General features: G+C 38.4%; 1 protein-coding gene across 2 annotated transcripts in view; it reads left to right on the top strand.

Moving 5' to 3' along the window:
* The window catches only part of Pde4d (phosphodiesterase 4D), a 1402687-nt gene that overhangs the window by 301855 nt on the left and 1081399 nt on the right, over positions 1-19433 (top strand). The window lies entirely within an intron of this gene.

Below are 19433 nucleotides of genomic sequence, written 5' to 3' on the forward strand. Positions count from 1 at the left end.
TTCTTTATTTTATAACTTTATTTTGGGGAGATCTTTCAAGTAGACAGTTGTATAATCTTTAAGCAATAGTAGACCTGCCTCCTCATTTCTAGACCATACAGTTCTTTCTTTATACTTATAAGTAGTACTTCAAATGCATTGTTAACTGAAGGTTGTGATTTTGTATCTCTACACCAAATTTACTGATAATGTCTGCATCTTTCTTCACTGATTTGCCTATTTGGAGATGGTCTATCATATAGTATCATGTTGTTCACTCTTAAAAATCAGGACCCAATTTTGAGGTTTTTCCACATGCATTTGGACATTATTAAAGAGGAGGATTATGTTTTTCTTTTTTCTTTTTTTTGGCGGTTGTGGGGCTTGAACTCTGGGCCTGGATGCTGTCCCTCAGCTCTTCAGCTCAAGGCCAGCGCTCTACCACTTGAGCTACAGCACCACTTCTGGTTTTCTAGTGGTTTATTGGAGATAGGAGTCTCACGGTCTCTCCTGCCCAGGCTGGCTTTGAACCGCGATCCTCAGATCTCAGCCCTGAGTAGCTAGGATTACAGGTGTGAGCCACCGGCGCCTGGCTGTTTTTCTTTTTTCTTTTCCTTTGATCTGTAAATGTTTTGCTTTCAAACTCTCCTTACATTCCAAAGTGGTTTTATAGTCATAGGCCGTCTGGATTTTGTAGATTGTCCTATAGAATTTTCCCAAATTGATGTCATTCATCCATGATTTTTAAATTTGTCTTTCTGCTTCCAAGGGAATTTGCAAGAAAGGAGAGTGTAATAAATACACTGAAATTTTATCTTACATGGGCAGTTTGGTATACTTTATTAACTCATCTATAGCAGGGTTAAAAAGGAAAGAGGGAAAAATGAGGGAAGGGGTAAACAAGACATGTAATCACTACCTTACTTATATAACTGCAACCCCTCTGTACCTCACCTTGACAATAAAATAAATAAATGCATAATGTATAAACATCTTAAAAATTTTACTCATTGCCATTAAGATATGAAAAAAAAAGTTTCTTTTCCTTTTTCCTGTAACCAGTGTTAGGTCACTTTTACTACTAATAAGGGAGAAGAAGGCCTCCAAAACAGTGCTTTTTTTATGGATGAATATAGAATGGTTTCTTTAGGGATAAATAGCAACTAATTTGCTATATCAGAACTGTGTTCTGTCTCTTCTATGTGTTCTGGTGCTTTCTCTTAGAAAACAATATGGCCTCAGTACCTACATGGCTTCACGCTGACTAGCCATAGCTATGTGGCCTTTCTGTACCTCCATTGCTTCATTGTGAGTTGGAGATTAAAATGGTAATGATTTTAGATAATTTTGTGGGCCTTGAATTAATCTATACATTTTAAATGATTGGAACTTTTCCTAGCACTCCGTAAATGCTCAGTAGATACTTTTAATTATGCTAATAAAATTATTACTCTTATAACATTAGAGTGAAAGATATACCTGCTCATGTACCATTTTCATATTGAACACTGTTGGAATGATTTGTTTTCTGTCTCTTGATTCCACTTTTAAAGTACCTGGTTCTGGTCTAACATTATTTTGTTCCATTCTTTCGGCACATGGAAAGAATAAGAATTACTTTTTAAGAAACACAGCTATCTTTGGCTACTGGGCTAGTACTCAAATCTTGCTGGGGCCCTGGAGTCTCTCTCCATAGCAGTATTTATTAATAGGTGGTCAATAACAATATTTTGGTATAATAAGGTGTCGTATCACTTTTAACGATGGTAAGCAGGAAACCTCATGCCTCTTTTCACCCCAAGTGTTAGAGTAAATTAGACTTTGCCAGAAAACCACACAGACATCCATGTGCAAAGAACAAAGAAAAGGCTTGTTTCCAGTAAAGGGACCAGCAAGACTCTTTCTCACAAGAGAGAAGTGAGACGTGCCAGCTGTTGTCTAAGGTGACCTTATCTTGCAGCCTTATATGGTGATAAGCTGCCCCAAAGAAGTGTCTTTTCAGGTGACCCATATGACCTGTGAGGTTTAGGGGATCCTGCTGCCTTATATGGTTATATCTAGCCCAAAGGAGAGCTCTCTCAGGTAAAAGGAGTGGGGGCTACTTATTTATTGCCTTTACTAAATGGGCCTAATGTTGCCTAGGTAAAGAGCATGCTATGCTATGAGAGAGGAGGCTATTAGGCTAACACCAAGTTTCTTTCTTTTAGCTACTTTGATTTCATGACTAGAATTTGATTTCATTTTCCAATTTATGTGCTTTAACTTTTACATTACATCTTCAGTGAACTAAACAAGTTGTTTTTTTTTTTCCCCTGAGAGAAAAGTCTAGTTTCCCATGTGATATCAGTCTTTTGGAAAAATTGAGAAAATAAACCATTGGGTGATAAAATGTAGTCACATCCTTAGGAAAATATAACTGCCATTTTCCATTTTCTCCAAGCTACTCATCTATTAGTACATCTATCCCTTATCATCATTATGAATGGAGAGGGAACAGTCTAATTTCATGTTCCAGATGGGGACCACATGAATGGCAAGGACTTAGCACAGGCTCCAATTCAAGCCGCTGAGAGTTGAACTGCTGTGGGATAATCATGGGATCATGGTGAGGTTTCTTCTGTGTGTCACATCCTTCCACTGGTCTTTAAAAGGCTTAGAGCCTTTTAAATTGGCTGAGAAACTGGATGGCTCTTTGGAGCTTGCAGTTAAGAGTGTGTGTTACAATTAAGTTTAGCTGAAAAAGTGATCGGATTCATTCTGAGGCTATTCAATGAGTCCTTGAAGAAAAGTGCATCAGAGTGAGAAAGATTTCTAAACCTGCAGATGGAAGACTAGAAATGCCCATTTGACCCTACTGATAGCTGTACAAAAGCTTAGATCTGGGCATGGAAGCTGAAGATTAGGTCTTGCTCTACACTTGAGTGTGGGGATAATGAGAATGGCACCTCTCCTTTGGTGACAGTGGGATTTTAATGAAACAGATTTGCAACATTAATGAAATCCAAGTCTAAAAGACTCAATACTTGCTGACTCTAAATTGAGAGATTATCAGATTTCAAGGTGCCTAACTCTGTTACCAATAGGTTGTACAGTGCATTTTGTGTTCTTCAATCCTCCGGTTTAAAGAATTAATTAAAATAATAGTTTTCTTTGATTCTTAGAGCTCACTGAGACCTTTAGTGTGAACAGTGCTCCAAAGGACAGAGCAACACGAAGCTAACATTTAAAGAGCACTTTCTTTGAGCTGACTACAGTGCTTGGTATGTGGTGACAACATTGAGTCTATATAGTCTATATATAATAGATTTAATTATTTATATTTATGTTGACCAAAAATTCCTCAAGACCACAAAATCAGAAAATGGCCAAAACAGAACTTGAATCTAACTGTGATTGATTTCCAAATTCATCATATATATTGAATTAATTTTTCTCTTCTTTGTATTTTTTCTCAAGTTCAGTATTTCACATGTGTATGACCCCTCTCCCTCTTTAGGGCTTACTTTGAAAAACATTGGTTGGTAACTAGCTTTCTTGCCCCTAATGAATTATCAAAATGAAACCCTTGAAAAGAAAACCCTCAATACTTTGTTCAATTCCTCCTGTAATTTTATTTTTAACATCTTCAAAACCTGCTTTTTACCATTGGTTAAATGAACTTTACAACTTTGGTGTGGGGGGGTAGCTGAGGAGGTGGGAAGGAAGGGATGGTAGGGGAAAAACAAAGGAGGATGCAACAATGCTTGATAGGAAATGTACTCATTACCTTGCTCATGTAACTGCAACCTCTCTGTACAGTATTTTTACAATAAAAATGTACAAAAAAATCCAGGATTACCTGTGACAAACGTGAAAGTTACAAAGACAATTTTTCTGTTTTAAATGGTCTGATGACACAATTATTGCTTCTGTAAAAACTCAAACATATGCCCAAATATAATATGCCTTCAAATATCTCTGGGATTCCTGCACTATAAATTCATTTTACAGTCTCTTAAATAAATAGATGTGTCCTTTTTAAAAGTGGTAAAAAAAAACTTTTCTTTTGTTTCCAAATAGAACTAAGAGGGTCTGTGAGTTTCTGTCTGTTTGATTATTAACATCTTCCCACAGTGGCTCTTTCCCTTGGCAAGAATGCCAATGGGGTTGTTGGCTCCTAAGAGACAGAATTGATTTGCTTGGGTTTCTAGTCACAGTCTTTAGCTTCTTAGTTGTATTATTTTTTCTTGTTTATGTTTCTTTTAATTAACATTGAATTTCTTCCTTTCATGCCTTGTTTATCTTCTGTTTGTGAAGTCTGCAAGCAATGACTCCTTCTGTAACAATTGTTGATCAGAGAGAAATGAGAGTTTAAGGGTTCTTTCTGAGTTACTTGCTGCTTGGATAGAACTTGCTTTGTGTAAGCCTCATTAGGTCAATGTTTCTGCTCCTGCCTTAAGTAATATCTGCATGGTATGCTACCAACTCCCCCTGGCCCTTTTCTTTTTACTATTCTTCAGATTCTCATTGTGTCCCAGATAATCAAAACTGATAGTCTCGTTATATCTTAAGTGAATTCAGATGCCATTTTCCTCAAGGAAATCATTCACAATGTACATGTTGTAAAAAAAAATAAAATTAGAATTCATTGTTGATCTGTAAATGGAGGCAACTAAGGGTATGTTGGAATGAGCTTTTAAACAATGTAATGCTAGGAATTATTTAGAGATAACTTTGCTTCTATGGCTACATGTGAATTGAATTGTCAAGCATTCTTTTCCTCAATGTCTCTGTCACAATCTCTCTTAGCTCTATTAGTCTACTCATCTATAATCTATCAACTGTCAATCTCTTATCATGTTCATCTTATTTCCGTGGGAGAAGTGAAATAGCTTATCTTTCAGAAATGAGCTGATCTTACAGAGGAAGTGCTGACTATGACTGATGTCTGACTTGTAGACTACTGCCGGAGCATACATCCCACAGCATACATCCCATTGAATACTGCAGTACCACTTCCCAAATTTCAGAGAATTCAAATAGGCAGGGTTTGATCTGATATGCAACAGAAAATCCAGTAAATGTGACCAACCTCAACACCTCCATAAACTCCACTTTGCTTGGAGTAGGGAGCAACTTGTGCCAGACACTGTATAGAGTCACATCTTGATATCATTTTGTGTTCCTTCTTGGTGACTCAAGGATTTTTATCCCAAGACTTTTCAATGGATCTGTTATAGCTTAGCTGGTGATGACACATCCCCGAGATTCCTTCTATATTAGGCCTCAGGTCAGCAGACGAGGCACCATGCTGCTTATGATTCAGAGGACAGAATTGCTTTAGTTGCCTCCCACTGCCCAGGCCTGGAAGGGCAGCATGATGAGGCAGTGGGAAGGACTCTGGCTAGGAAATCTGTTGAAAGGAAGCTTTTGTTGTAACTTTCCTCTCAGCAGCAAGAAGTTAAAGCTAAAGCAAAACATTATCATGAAATAGACTCTACATTTGTAAGGGATGAGCTAGAAGTACCTGGCCTTCACCCTGGCTACAGAGTGAATAGTTGTATTTTAGAGGGCTGTAATTATTGAAGGTAGAAGCAAATATCATAAAACATGGAATCCTGGAAAGAAACGTAACTGGTCTGCTACTAAATCACTCAGCTGGGCCACCTTGAAACACTGGTCAAGGTGAGTGTTGAAATGGATAGAGTGAGTGCTTTGACATTTCCAAACCCTTGGAAGTAAAGAATTAGGCTATGCTGGGAGCCAAATTCTGTACCTTTATTTTCTAAAATGTCAATTAGTTTGTAACAAATTTGTGCTGAAATCAAAAGTGGCTCATGTTCCCTTGCGTAATTGTGATGGCTTGCATATTATTCATTCTATAGATATTTGAAGCATTCTTTCTGAGTGTCCAGTTTTCTAGTCACCTCCTCTGCAAGGACAGAGGTCTAACCAGATGCACACAAGACATAAAAGGCACTGCCAGTCTCTACTATTGTGTTCCTTTCCTTCTGCTTGGGGAACATCATCAGTATATGAAATAGCATTTGAATAACTTAAAGCAAAGTGTTCACAAGAGCAGAATAACTCAGAACAGGCTTTGAAGTCATTAGGTGTATGAATCACTTGCTGCCTGCTGGGGGTCCCACAGCAGCTATTCTGAGCTGTCAGAGACCTCAGCGCATTATACTATTTGTGTCTTTTCTCCACCAAACTACAAGCTTCTCATAGAGATTTTATCATATTTATCTTTGCATCCCTGGACATTGACATAGTTCATTTCATGCCATAAGTGTCTATAAATGTCTGGTAAATGAATTAGCAAGAAGCATTTCTGTTATCATTTTAGGAGAAGAGAAGGTAATAGGATACTGACTTGATATGGGCAAAAACTATAAAGGAAAAGATTCATTCTTGATGTCTAGACACAAAAATGTACTTCCTTTTCCTATCTCTTGTCAAGGGAAGAAGTCCAATTCAGCAGAGTTCAGTAAACATTTGCTACACATATTTTATATAGTGATTGTATATATAAAAATTAAATTATGCTCTCAAAGGACTTCTAAGTTCAGGGTGACCGTGGCCATGGCTTATAGGTATATAGACCCTTTCAAGGTAATTTGGCAAATTTGCTGTTGACACTAGTCAGGCATGATGAGAAAAGAGAAATGGAGAAATGACCCAGGCTGGCAGTGGAAGATGGGATCTTGGGAAAATGTGGACATTCTTTCAGGAAGAAATGACACTTGAGCTGAGTGTTGAAACAGGAAATAGCTACATAAATAAGGAGGAACACAGATATAGGGAAGAACAAGATGGGAAGGAAATGATCCAGGACATGAAGGTTAGAAAGAGGATGACATGTGTGGGGAATTGCAAATGGTTCACTTGCACTTGAACAAGGAACCAAGGATAGCAAGACATGGTGAGTCAGACTTTTTTTGGAAAGAAAACTGATTTGACTTTACAGTGTAGGTAATGAACAGTAGTTGAAAGTTTCAAGGATGGATGTGAAGCAGGCAGTGTTACCAACAACAAATTGTGCTAGAAGATATCCAACATCATGGAGATGAAGGTCTGCAAGAGAGTAGTGGTGGTAGACTCATGATGAATGGAGAGAGCTAAGAAATATTTGTGAAGCATTCACACAAAAGTTGGAGAGTTGGTGATGGATTAATTGATTGATAAGACAAACTTGGGATTTTGTGCCTCTGTGGACAGTGGGGCTCGAAACCAACTCCTCTCACACTTTCTCATTTCTTTCACTCGTGGATGACACTTTACCAGCTGAGCCATGCATCTACTTCCATAAATTCAAGAGTTTTAGTGGAGAAGCTGGTTAGATAGTAAGATCATAGAGAGCTGGGGTGGGGGGGCGTTGAGCGCCATAACAGAAGGAACATATGAGAACATGGACATAATATATTGAGATTCCATTTTAAGTGAATGTACCTGGACAATAAATGGATCGGAAACCTAGAAAATCATTGCATGAACTTTTTTTTTTTTTTGGTCGGTTGTGGGGCCTGAACTCTGGGCCTGGGTGCTGTCCCTGAGCAATTCAGCTCAAGGTTAGCGCTCTACCGCTTGAGCTACAGTGCTACTTCTGGCTTTTTCTGCTTATGGGTGCTAAGGAATTGAACCCAGGTCCTCATACATACAAGGCAAGCACTCTACCACTGAGCCACCTTCCCAGCCCAGCACTGTATGAACTCTTTATTTGAGAATTATTAGCATGTGTATGGCAATGACAGAAAGAAAATCAAATGGGTTTCCTGTGAATATAACATAAAACAGAAGGTGCCATTCTGTGCTGTGCTGTCTTCGTGCTTCTTACCTGAGAAATTGGTCAAAAAATAAGTTAGTGAGCATCTCTCCTCACTAATTTCCTCATCCTCAGATGATTTCTTCATCATCTTCTCATCATTTTGTACAAGATCAACAATCTGCATTAAAAAAACTTCCTTGGGGGCTGGGAAGGTGGCTCAGTGGTAGAGTGCTTGCCTTGCAAGCCAGAGGCCCTGGGTTCGATTCCTCAGCATCACATAAGCAAAAAGCAAAAAGCCGGAAGTGGCGCTATGGCTCAAGTGGTAGAGCTCTAGCCTTGAGCTGAAGAGCTGAGGGACAGTGCCCAGGCCCAGAGTTCAGGCCTCATGACCGGACCCCCCAAAAAAAAAAAACAAAAAAACTTCCTTGGTGAAATTTTGACTTACAGTCATGTTTGGTGTGCACTGAAAAAAAGAATAAAAATAATGTTACCATGAAGTTAAGAAATCAGGCATGAGACCCAGCAGAGAGTAATATTACAGCAGACAGAGAAGCAAAGACTTTTTGGAAGAAATAATGCTATAGAAAAGAAGTCCAGCCAGATAATTTGTGAATAGTTTGTTACATTTGGTAACACAGAAGTCTCAGATGGAATATTAAATGTAAAAGGGGTAAAACTAGAGTGCATTGGGCTGAGAGACAGAAGGTTGGATGGAGGGAGTGGTGACAATTAAGAGGCAATCTTTAGTTTGTAAAGAAGAGAGGATATCTAGAAAAAAGATAACAGGGTTATGAAGATGATTTCCTTTTGCTGAGGGGAGAGACTCTCGAGAATATTTAGAGCTTGAGGGGAGAGACACAGAGTTAGGGAAGAGAAGAGAAAATAAGATAGGAGTTGATAGGGGGAGAGAAGGTTAAAGGGTAACACTGGTCCAGATACATTATATTCAAATACTGCTTTGTTATATGGCACCTCCTTTGTACAACTACTTAAAGATAATTTTAAAAAGATAGGAGTAGGCAGAAGATGACTATATAGGAAGAAAAGCACCTCATTTTCTTAGGGAGGAGATGGGTAAGGGGAACTGATCTGGGGTAAGGGAGTAAGATGTAGCACCATTTTTAATAGAATGTTCAGGAAGACATGAGGAGACTGAAATACTTCAAAGACTACTTCATTTGTTGACAATGACATAGGGCAAGAGCCCAATTGATAATTTATTGTTTTCTGAATATTTCTGATTTCTCTTCCTGAGGCAGTTCAACATTATTAATCATTGCTAAATGTGAAATGCTGTTCAAATTGTTAGTCCTTTGTTGAACTTCTGTTATTTCTTTATTACAAATACTCTTTTCATGGTTTAGGAAAAATGATTAAACCTGTCTGGGTTGGGCCATTTTAACTGCTTTGGAGGTGTTGGTAGATCTGGTAGCTTTGAATGAGAAACTGTTAGCAAAATAGCCACTTTACTGGCAACCCGCCAGACTGCCATTATGGTAGCATGAGTGTTTTAGAAACTTTATGATCATTCTGAGGATACTGTAGCTGCTTCAGAGGACCATTATAAGCATTAAAAAAAAGACATGCTCCTTTTATGACCACTCCAGACAGCCCACACCAGCCTTTGGAAAGCAGTAGGCTAGGGTAAACCTACTGGGTAAACTGCTTTCCTTGATTACCCTGAAGCTATTCTCACTCAGGCCAGAGGGGGAGCACTTTCCCTGGTATCCCAGCAGGAGGTGAGTGATGACTGAAAATTCAGCATTGTATTTATACAGAAGACTGCCATGATTCGTGCTAATATCCTTGTCACATCCTCTTTCTGGCTATATAAGTAGATTGTTTGGTTCACTTTTGAATCTGCTGTGAGATACCAACCTTGGAAACCTGCTGGTATTGTAAAATTAGCCTCAATAAAGGCTTTTGTGGATTGGTCTTTTCTGGCCTACTTTTAACTTTTTATATGTTTTTTTTTAATTGTAAAAATACTGTACAGAGGGGTTACAGTTACATGAGTAAGGTAATGAGTATATTTCCATGAGGAAGGTAATGAGTACATTTCCTGCTTTTGATTTTTGTCGTTAGTAGAGTAGGCTGAGCTGGTAACACAAAGAGAATAGAGCCGATATTAGAACTGGCAGCAAAGGCTACAAAAAGTGATAGCCGCAGCAAAGATGTTGGCAGCAATGGCAGAGATAACCGTGGCAACCATAACAGCCATGATGAGCTCTGGTCACTCCTCAGCTGAAGAGTTCCAGCAAGTAGCTGAGGTTGAGACCGAGTGGTTCTTAAGCAGTAAAAATGAGGAAGAGCACAAGTAGAGGGAGAAGGCAAAAAGGGTGAAGTGTCAATGCTGCAGAAAGAGCAAAGGCTGTGAAGGTCCTGATCACTGGAAGAGTTCCGGGAAGCTGGCAAACCTTAGTGGCCAAGAGTCTCAGATAATATGGGGCCTAGAGCTATAATAGTAGCTACTTGAGAGTTATAAACCTAGTGACTGTATAGCTAGGAGTCCTAGCCCCTCAGGCTGGTACTGTACTAGAGTTCTCTCACTAAGAAGTGTTTCCTGCTGCTGTCTCCTGCTGGCTGCTGTTTCTTGTCAGTGCTGCTGGAAAGAGAGGATTACAGTAATTAAGTGCTGGGGACACTGGTGATGAGAACCCATAGCAATAAGCTTTCAACCTCAACAACCTCCCGTTTGAGCAGTTGTGACCCCCTGTCTCTCAGGGCTTTGCCTGTTAAACCTCTGGGTTTATAACCCATCCCCTAGGATTTAGGCACTCAAGGGCCTAGGACTATCAGCACTAGAAGAGCAACTCCTCACCTGTCCATAATTTCTATCCAAGTAGAGCAAAAGGACCCTAGCTAACTAACTTGTAACACTCCCATGCCGCCTCCAATGTTTAGTGGTAGAAAATATTTTGCAGATTGAGTTCTGTCGGTTCAATAAAGTCCACATCTCTTCCTTACTAATTCAGTTCTTTATTTGCATTCATCTCTGTGTTCCATCATTTTGTACTCACAGAAACTATCGCAGAGAGACTTTTATAACTATTTTATATTCTAGGTAAAGTGGAGCCTGAAGATCTTCTTTTTTATAGTCACCATTCTTATTAGATTCAAAAGAAAAAGGGAAATTGCCTTTTGGTTGATTCTCCACAGAGGATAGGAATAACAGCATCAGGGAGAAAGGAACTAAATTTTGCCTGTCCTTTCCCAACTAAGCCTATTCCCTACCTATAGATTTTTAAAAGACAAAGTGTAACATTACATGTGAAATAGCAACCTTGGGCACTCAAAAGCAAACAAACAAATGAACATACAAGCTAGCAATTCCCTAGAATAATCATATAAACAGCAACTAGCACTTCTAGTTATATTTTAACTGGGAAGAGATGGTTAGTGATTTTTTTATATTCACTGAAGTACTCAGATAAACAATTTGACAACCCCCCAGAACAATCTTATAAACAAAACCTAGCACTTTTACTTATACTCTGAAGTATGAAGAGATGGTTATTGACTTTTCTAGTTACTTAGATGCTTTCTGTTCTTGATTCTGTATTTCTTTGTTTTCTCAAATTATTTCTGAAAAGCAGAAATGTTTAGCTAAATTAAAGGAGTTACTATACATATCACAACACAAATATAAGAACTAATATTTGCTATATTTCTTTCGAATTTTCTCCTGTGTATAATTTGTTACTGGATCATATTACATATACAACTTCAGTTCTGAATTTTCCCACTTACTACCATAGAAGTATTTCCTCATTAAATTAAAACATTGTGATATCAAGAAAAAAAAAATATATATATGAATTCTATGCTTCCATCACAAAGAATGACACTGCCCCATTACTTAGGAAATGGAAAGACCTGGAAAAAAAAACATATTAAGTGAAGTAAACAAGACTCAAAGAAATATAAGTCCCATGGTTCCCCTCATTTGCAATAGTCAGTATAGAGTCTAGGATAATTTTATCAGATGAGCAGAAAAGCTCAAAAGCTATGTACATATGACCATATAAGATGATGCTAAGCAAAATGAACACCAAGATACGGATACAAAAGATTTTTCTTTGATGATGTTGTTTTTAATGTAATATATGATTTTTTTTTGTTTCCTTTGTATGTTCTTCCCCCTATGGTATATCCCCTGTTGTCACTGTACTTGATTTTGGTACCCTGAATCTAGTATATACATTTATCTAATTTGGGGAGGGAAACAGAAGTAACAAAATGTTGAAACAAGGACACAAGATGACCCACTGCAACAATGACACTCAAGGGATACTATGTTGGAAATGAACTTTACAACTTGGAGAGGGGAGTGAGGGGGGGAGGGAACGAATAGTAGGAGAACAACAAGGAGGGGATAACAATGCTCAACAAGAAATGTACTCATTACCTTACTCATGTGACTGTAACCCCTCTGTACAGCATCTTTACAGTAAAATAATATTAAAACATTAAAAATTCATTGTGATATACATGTGTTGCATATATATGTATTTGTTCATAGCATTTATTAAGAGAGATCTCATAGTTTAATTAGCTATTTCCTTATTAGAAGTAAGTAGCAAAGCCAAAAATGACTTTACATACAAAACACCTTTCACATTTCAATTTACTTCCTGAATTATTTTGTAAAAATATATGACAAAATAAAGCTTTTGGCCCTAGTAAGTAAATGCCTTAAAAAAGACTAATGTTATTTTCGAAGACTATCAGTGCTATATGAAATGTATATATATATGTTAATTTAAGGGTGTGAAACATAGATATATATTTAATCATAAATATATATGCTATTACCCATTATTTTATTTTATTAATAAGTGTTTTTATTGTGAAAATACCTTACAGAAGGGTTACGGTTACATGAGCAAGGTAATGAGTACATTTCTTATCAAGCATTGCTGCCTCCTCCTTTGTTTTTCCCTTACCATCCCTGCCCTCCCATCTCCATGAATAGCCTTCGCCCCCTTTCCCCCTTCCCCTCCCCCTGTTTTTCAACATAACGACTTGTACATCTCATTGTTGCAATGGGTCCACCTGTATCCCTAGTTAAACAATTTGTTTTCTTCCCCTCCCCAAATTATACCAACCCATTATTTTATTTTAAAAAAGATAACTTGTAGGCAGGACGAAGAGAAAACTTGAGATTTTCATTTTTTATTTCTTTGGTCAATAGGGAAATTGAATACTTTCTACATTTTGCTTCCAACTTTGAAATTATTAATTTACTAATTAAAACATTTTTCTTATAAATCTATAGATTTAATGCTTAATATCTATATTTTATTTAGTGGTTGTTTAGTGCTCAAAATTATGTAAGCACTATGATCATGGTGGAAGGACAATAATGAATTGCTTTCAATTGTAAGTAATTTGCATCTTCTAATCATATAACTTGGAGAATGAAAGGATCTTACAAAGTACCTTGTTCAATTTGCATCTGAAGGAATAAACACATAAAATTAGTGGAAAAGATAGATGATTGTGAATGATTTTGAGGTACCACATGTCCTGGGTAGTTAGAATTCAGATAGGGTACAAACCTGTTTGACTTGGAGCAGCAGGGAAAACTGTTATTACCACAGAGGCTTTATTTTTTGTTGAAATTTGAAGAATAGAAAGAGTTTGGAAAGATGAAAAGAATAATCTGAGAGTATGACTTTAGGCCTAGAAGGTTGAAATGAACAGGTCACAGGGATTGCAGACTAGACTAGTCTAAGTGGAAGGATGGCATAGGGGAATGGAATGGGAGATAAAATCAGATTAACATGTAAATCACAGATTACTTGACGCCACAATGGAAATGCATCCCTCATCCTCTAAGTTGCCCCTTGCAGAGGATGCTCTTAAGCTGCAACTTGATTTCATTCTTGTGTTGCAAGTAGCCTGCTGTCTTCTTAAGAACCAAATTGCTACCTCAGCTGGGAAGACTGGTTCATCTGGGCTGACCCATGGAGCTAGTTTAGGAAAAGCAGTGTGTAGGACAGTGTCATCAGCTGGGCTGGCACTGGCATGGAGTACAGGGGCCTTGGTCAATTTTCTGTGTAATAGTAGGTTTCTCTATGATCTTAAGAAGATTTCTTAGCTTCCCTCAACCTGGATTATCTCTCTGGATCTCAGATTCTACTTATCAGGAACAGGAGAATAAGGAAAAACGGAATGGAGTACCTGGAAAAGAGTCTGATGTAAATAGCATTTATTATCACTTGTTATCATTGTTAGATCTGGATCAATGTTTCCTTTCTCTTTTTGAACAAGTAACAGAAATTTTAGAGAGTGTAAGAAAAATTCCAGGTACTTTCTTCCTTTCTCTCGGTCACATTATTTAGCAGAAGGCCAACTGCAGTTGTATCCAATACAACTAGCATTAGACAGATACTATTGTTAGCTTTCTTCTGTGTGAAGGAGGGAAAATGAGTGGACACTGAAAAGATTGAGTTTTCTTATGAAAAATCTGATCCATGTGTTGCCCATTGCCTCTTGTTTATGTTCCTTTTAACTTTTGGGAGTATTTTTCTTCCTAATTTTTTTCCGTATTTATTTTGATGGACAATCCTTGATAAATGGAGCTTGCTTTTGTTGAGTTAAGGATGTCTTTTATAGAGAGGGTACTTTTTATGTGCTTTATTTATTTTTCCATTAGAGTCTAATTAAGGGGATTAGAGAATATAGTTCAGTGGCATTGTGCTGGTTTAATATAGGAAGGTCTTAGGTCCAAGCTCTATGCTTAAAAAAAAAAAAAAAGGTTCTTAATTTGATGTCCAGCACTGAAAAAGTTTCCTTTTAGCTAAGTGGAGAGGACACTAAATTGCAGACAGATCTAATTGATTATCTCTCGGTCATTCATATACAACTCTAGCTGAACCATTTGATTATCTCTCGGTCATTCATATACAACTCTAGCTGAACCATTTTTTCCTTTAAGTCTATAATATTTATCTGATACTGTAGCTCAGTCAGTGTCTAGCACACAAATGCTCAATAGTCTTTTTAAATTAATACATTTGAGTGGTTTTATGATTCTGACTGTCACTACATAAACTGAATTACTCTGTGCGAGAAAAAGAAACGAATAGGAAATTCTGAATTGCATAAAACATGTCCAATAGCTTTTCTGATACTTGAGGATAATTGGAATGCTTCTTCACTCTTGAGTCATTAACCAATGGCACATTTTCTGTTTAAATGAATAGAATTATATTTTCAGAGAACTTTATGGTTCCCAGAAAACTTTCTGTGATATTATCTAATTCATCTTTGCAACAGGCCTGATGCCATCTAGGGGAAGGGATTTGTTTTTTCTACCTAAAAAGAATGAAAAGAAAGAAACTGTTTAAATTAAACAGTAAGTTTATTTGAAAGTGAGAGGAAAGCTATGGAAGGGAATTAAGGAGATGCTCTATTTGAGGGGGAGTCTCAAAGTGGAGTTAAGTGGAGTCCTCTCAGAGGGAAGTTATATATTTTTTACTTAAAAAATATTTATTTTGGGCTGCTTCTTGGGGTTTGAACTCAGGGCCTAAGTTCTGTGTCTGAGTTTTTTTGCTCAAAGCTAGTGCTCTACCACTTGAACCACAGCTTCACTTCCAGCTTTTTGGTGCTTAATTGGAGATAAGAGTTTCATGAACTTCCCTGCCTGGGCTGGCTTTGAACTGGGATCTTCAGCACTCAGTTTCCTGAGTAGTTAGAATTACAGGTGTGAGCCACTGGGGCCTGGCTGGCAGTTTCTATAGTATGGGGCTCTTCCCATTATCTCCTCGCCTGGGCTTTGTGCTGATTGCTTGATGTCTTGTGTATGTACCACTCCTCCTCTTTTCTTGGTTGTGCTGACCCTCTAGGGCATTATAGGAAGAAGCATTTGAGTAGGAGCCTGAGGCACCATGGGAACAAGATGCACCAGGATGGGCCACTTGTTACCTGTCACATGTTAGGTCTGCTACTTTTTATTTCTTCTGCTTAAGTTTCCCTTTCGCTCTCAGCTCTGTTAGGTGGCCTTGAGTGATGCTGTTACCTCCACTCTACATTGAAGCAAGCAACTGGCAGAGGGAAAGCAGAAGGCATTTTTCTTGGTACAACCTAGCTCCTGCATATGGCACAGTGATGAAAGAAAAGCGAATTCTTTGTGACGGCCAGTTCAGGGCATTTTCTCCCCTATAAACATCCTCCAAAAAAAGGATCTATCTTAACTCTCTTATCCTTGCAGAAAACGTGTGTAGTTTATCCAGATGCTCACCTACCTTCCCCGCCTTCCCTTCATTTTTATTTCTGAAATATTTTTCCTTGCAAGAGTGGATTCTTCTTTCTGCCTAATTAAGTTTTATAGGGGAACTCCTATCATAATGGAATCCCATATGCCAGTGTTTGCTTTCCTGCTTTTCCTTGTAGTGTACCTAGAGGGAGAAATGTTTTCTGCTGTCTCATTGCATCATCTTTGCCGAGAGAGGAATTTATGGGAACTAAGAAAACTACTTTCCCCGAGAGTAAATCTTTTTATCAAACCTTCTTTGGTGTAGGCAGGCACCACCTTGCTATTTGCAGAGATTATCCCTTGTTGATAACTCATGATTTCAGTTGCAAAGCAGTGGGGCACTGTGGATGAAAATGCAGATCAGAGAGCCAGACAAATCAAGTTTGAATCCTGGTTCTGCTATTTGCTGTGCAATTGACTTTCTTTCTGGAACCAATTCCCTATTTGGTACCACAGAGATAATACATTAACAGTGTCTGGCTGTCAAAGTTATTGAGAGGATTAAAGATAAGCGATAGGTATTTTTCTCAGGATGAATGTAGTAGCAGAAAAAAATACAATCCTCTTGCTAAATCCCAGACCAAAGTTGTGTGGCATTTCTCCCGTTTCTGCTGTGGTCTCCCTTTTCCACCTGTTCTACCCTACGAGGCCTTCTGTCCTGAAATGCTGACACATGACAAGCTCACCAGAAACTTCCTTTGCCCTCAGGGTCATGGCATTTGGCAACTGAAAGGGCAATCCTGGCAGGAGATCAGAGGGAGGGGAAAGTGAGGCCACATGCTTCCTTCATCTCCTTCCTTCCAGGGTCACCTGAGGCTTAGTGTGCGTCCCAAACACGAACCTCCCTCATCTGAGCAGTCCACTGATCTTTAGCTATTGCCTAATGGGTAAAAACCCCAGTATTGTGAGCGCTACTCTCCTACATCTTCTTATACAGACTTTACTAAACCATCCTTGAGTGATCCTAGTATTTGCATGATGTCCATTACCCCTGCAGAGATGTATTTTTCTATTCTTTGTTTCTTTGTGGAAGTTTAGTTCTTTAGGAGAAAAAGAAACATGTAAGCTTATTTATCTTGTAGGTTGCCATTTAATAGTAAGGGCGAAAAAAGTAATGATTTCTACATATTTCTTAGGTACCAAGCATTCTCCTAGATACTACTTTAGACACATTGCTTCTTTGTGCTCCAAATGTACATATATTAGGATCTCTCTTTTGCTCAGAGAGGTCACATTACTTATCTCAGGCAACACAGGATGCCAATGGATTGCCTAGTTGATTCCAGAGTTTGTACGGTTTTGTAGGTCCTAGGCTACCTCTTAGGTATGTAGACTGAGAAAGCCAATCTTATGCACAGTTTCCAATTAAACTTACTTGTCTACTCAAATTTCTATAGGTCTTTAATTCCCATTTGATGAGTTTTCAAATCAAATTTGTGATAACCTTGATTAATTTAGAAAACCTTACCAATTCCACTTTTTGTCTAATTTGACTGATTTGTTAATTTAAAACCATTGAGTCACTAACTCACTAGGAATAACTAGCACATGGTTTCCCTAAGGGTTCTCATTACATACTGAATGAATAATTCAATATTTTAATGAGTTTTCCTCTGATAATGTGTTAAGTTTACCACAGCATTATCTAGATTTCTTTTTCTTTCTAGGTATAGATTATCAAGTTCATAATTAATACTCTGTCTGTGTACTTCTTTTCCTAAGGACCTGTAAAATATTCAACATCATACCTAATCTGTAAAGGTGACCAAATTCCCCCAGGTATAGTAGCTGAATACTTTTCCTTTGAGGATTAATTCAATTCTCCAAATCTGTCTCTCTTTAAAAAACATCCATCCATACTCAAACTAAAAGTATTTGCCTAGAAGCTCACATTTGCTTGTGCATTTTTCTCTTTCCATCAGGCAGGAATTTTCATTAAGCTCGGAAGAAGGCTTTGTTCTATGTACCTTTTGGGTCCTCAGGTTGCATCTAGCAATATTCTTAGCAAAAATAAACTCCATCTCTGTGTCTGTCTCTACCTTGCTGGGGGACCTCTGGGGGACCTCTGGTCTCTCTAAAAATATCTCCCTTTGATTTTAAGAAAACTTGAAGGATTACTCATATATGTTCCAAACAGGATTTTTAGCTTTGAGAGAGCACCAGTGCAAGGTGCAAAGCTTGGGGAAAGTGACTGTCTACTGGGAATGGTCTTAGGTGTGGATTCGTGTCAGTGTGCTGTGTCCCCTGCTCTCTCTCCCATTTTTTTTACTTTTATTTTTCTTAAAAAGAAGATAGTTAATTTTGTTTTGCTTCTCTCTGTCTCCTCTCTCTCCCTCTCTCCCTTTCCCTCTCCCTATCTCCCTCCCTCTCTCCCTCTCTCTCTCCCTCTCTCCTTCTTTCTCCCTCTCTCTCCCTATCTCTCCCTCTTCCTCCCTCTCTCTCCCTCTCTCTCCCTCTCTCTCTCCCTCTCCCTCTCCTTCTCCCTCTCCCTCTCTCTATCTCTCTCTCTCCCTCTCCTTGAACTTAAGGCCTCATGTTCTCACTTGGCTTTTTACCTCAAGGATGGCACTCTATTGCTTGACCCACATATCCACTTCTGGCTTGTTGGTAGCCAGTTAGAGCTAAGAGTCTCACAGAATATTCCTGCATAGGCTGGCTTTGAACGGAGAGATCTCAGCATCTTGAGTCACTAGGTTAGAGGTGTGAGCCATCAGTGCCTAGTAATTTTAATTATATTTTCACTGTATAAACTACTTCCTTATTTTCAAACAATTTACTAAAACCAATTTCTTTAGGCATTGGTTGCTATTATCCTTTTTGTTAAGTCTCAAATGCGAGTCCTTTAGAGAAGGACATGCTGACATCAGCACCAGCCCATACCTGTATCAGTCAGTGTCTACAGCATCAGAAATTTGTGTTTTGTCAAGCCTGACTGCCTCATTCTCTTTCCCTTAGGGTAAGTGCTTTCCTAAAAGGCACTCTGACCCATATGCAAATGTATTCTATGAATATGTAAGTCATGTCCAGATGTGGTGGAATATTAAAAATGAACACACCCTCATGTAGCTATTCAATTTTCTTTCTTCAAAATAAAGACTCTCCTTCTGAATGTCTAGTGGAAAGCAAAGGTTAGGTAATAGGATTGTCAGTATTTTAAAGTGGCAACTACTTGGAAATAGTCTTTGAAATAGCAGTTATTGCTAACTAGCTAAACTATCCTGAGCTTCTCTCTAGCATTCTTCCCAACCTTTTCAAACTAATGAGGCCCAGAACTCATTAAATTGGCTGCAGAGCCACTGGGATGGTCCTACTGTCCTACTGATGTCTTGCTAGTGAAACAAGGGCCATGATGCGGATCTCAGGCTTTCCTTCCAGATGCAGGTAAGTTCCTCTAAGTGGGCACAGGACCACCTTGGTGATCCATCAGTGGTAAATTGAGGCTTC

This window comes from Dipodomys spectabilis, unplaced genomic scaffold, assembly GCF_019054845.1.
Source record: "Dipodomys spectabilis isolate Male_0828 unplaced genomic scaffold, ASM1905484v1 ptg000140l, whole genome shotgun sequence".
Taxonomy (NCBI): domain Eukaryota; kingdom Metazoa; phylum Chordata; class Mammalia; order Rodentia; family Heteromyidae; genus Dipodomys; species Dipodomys spectabilis.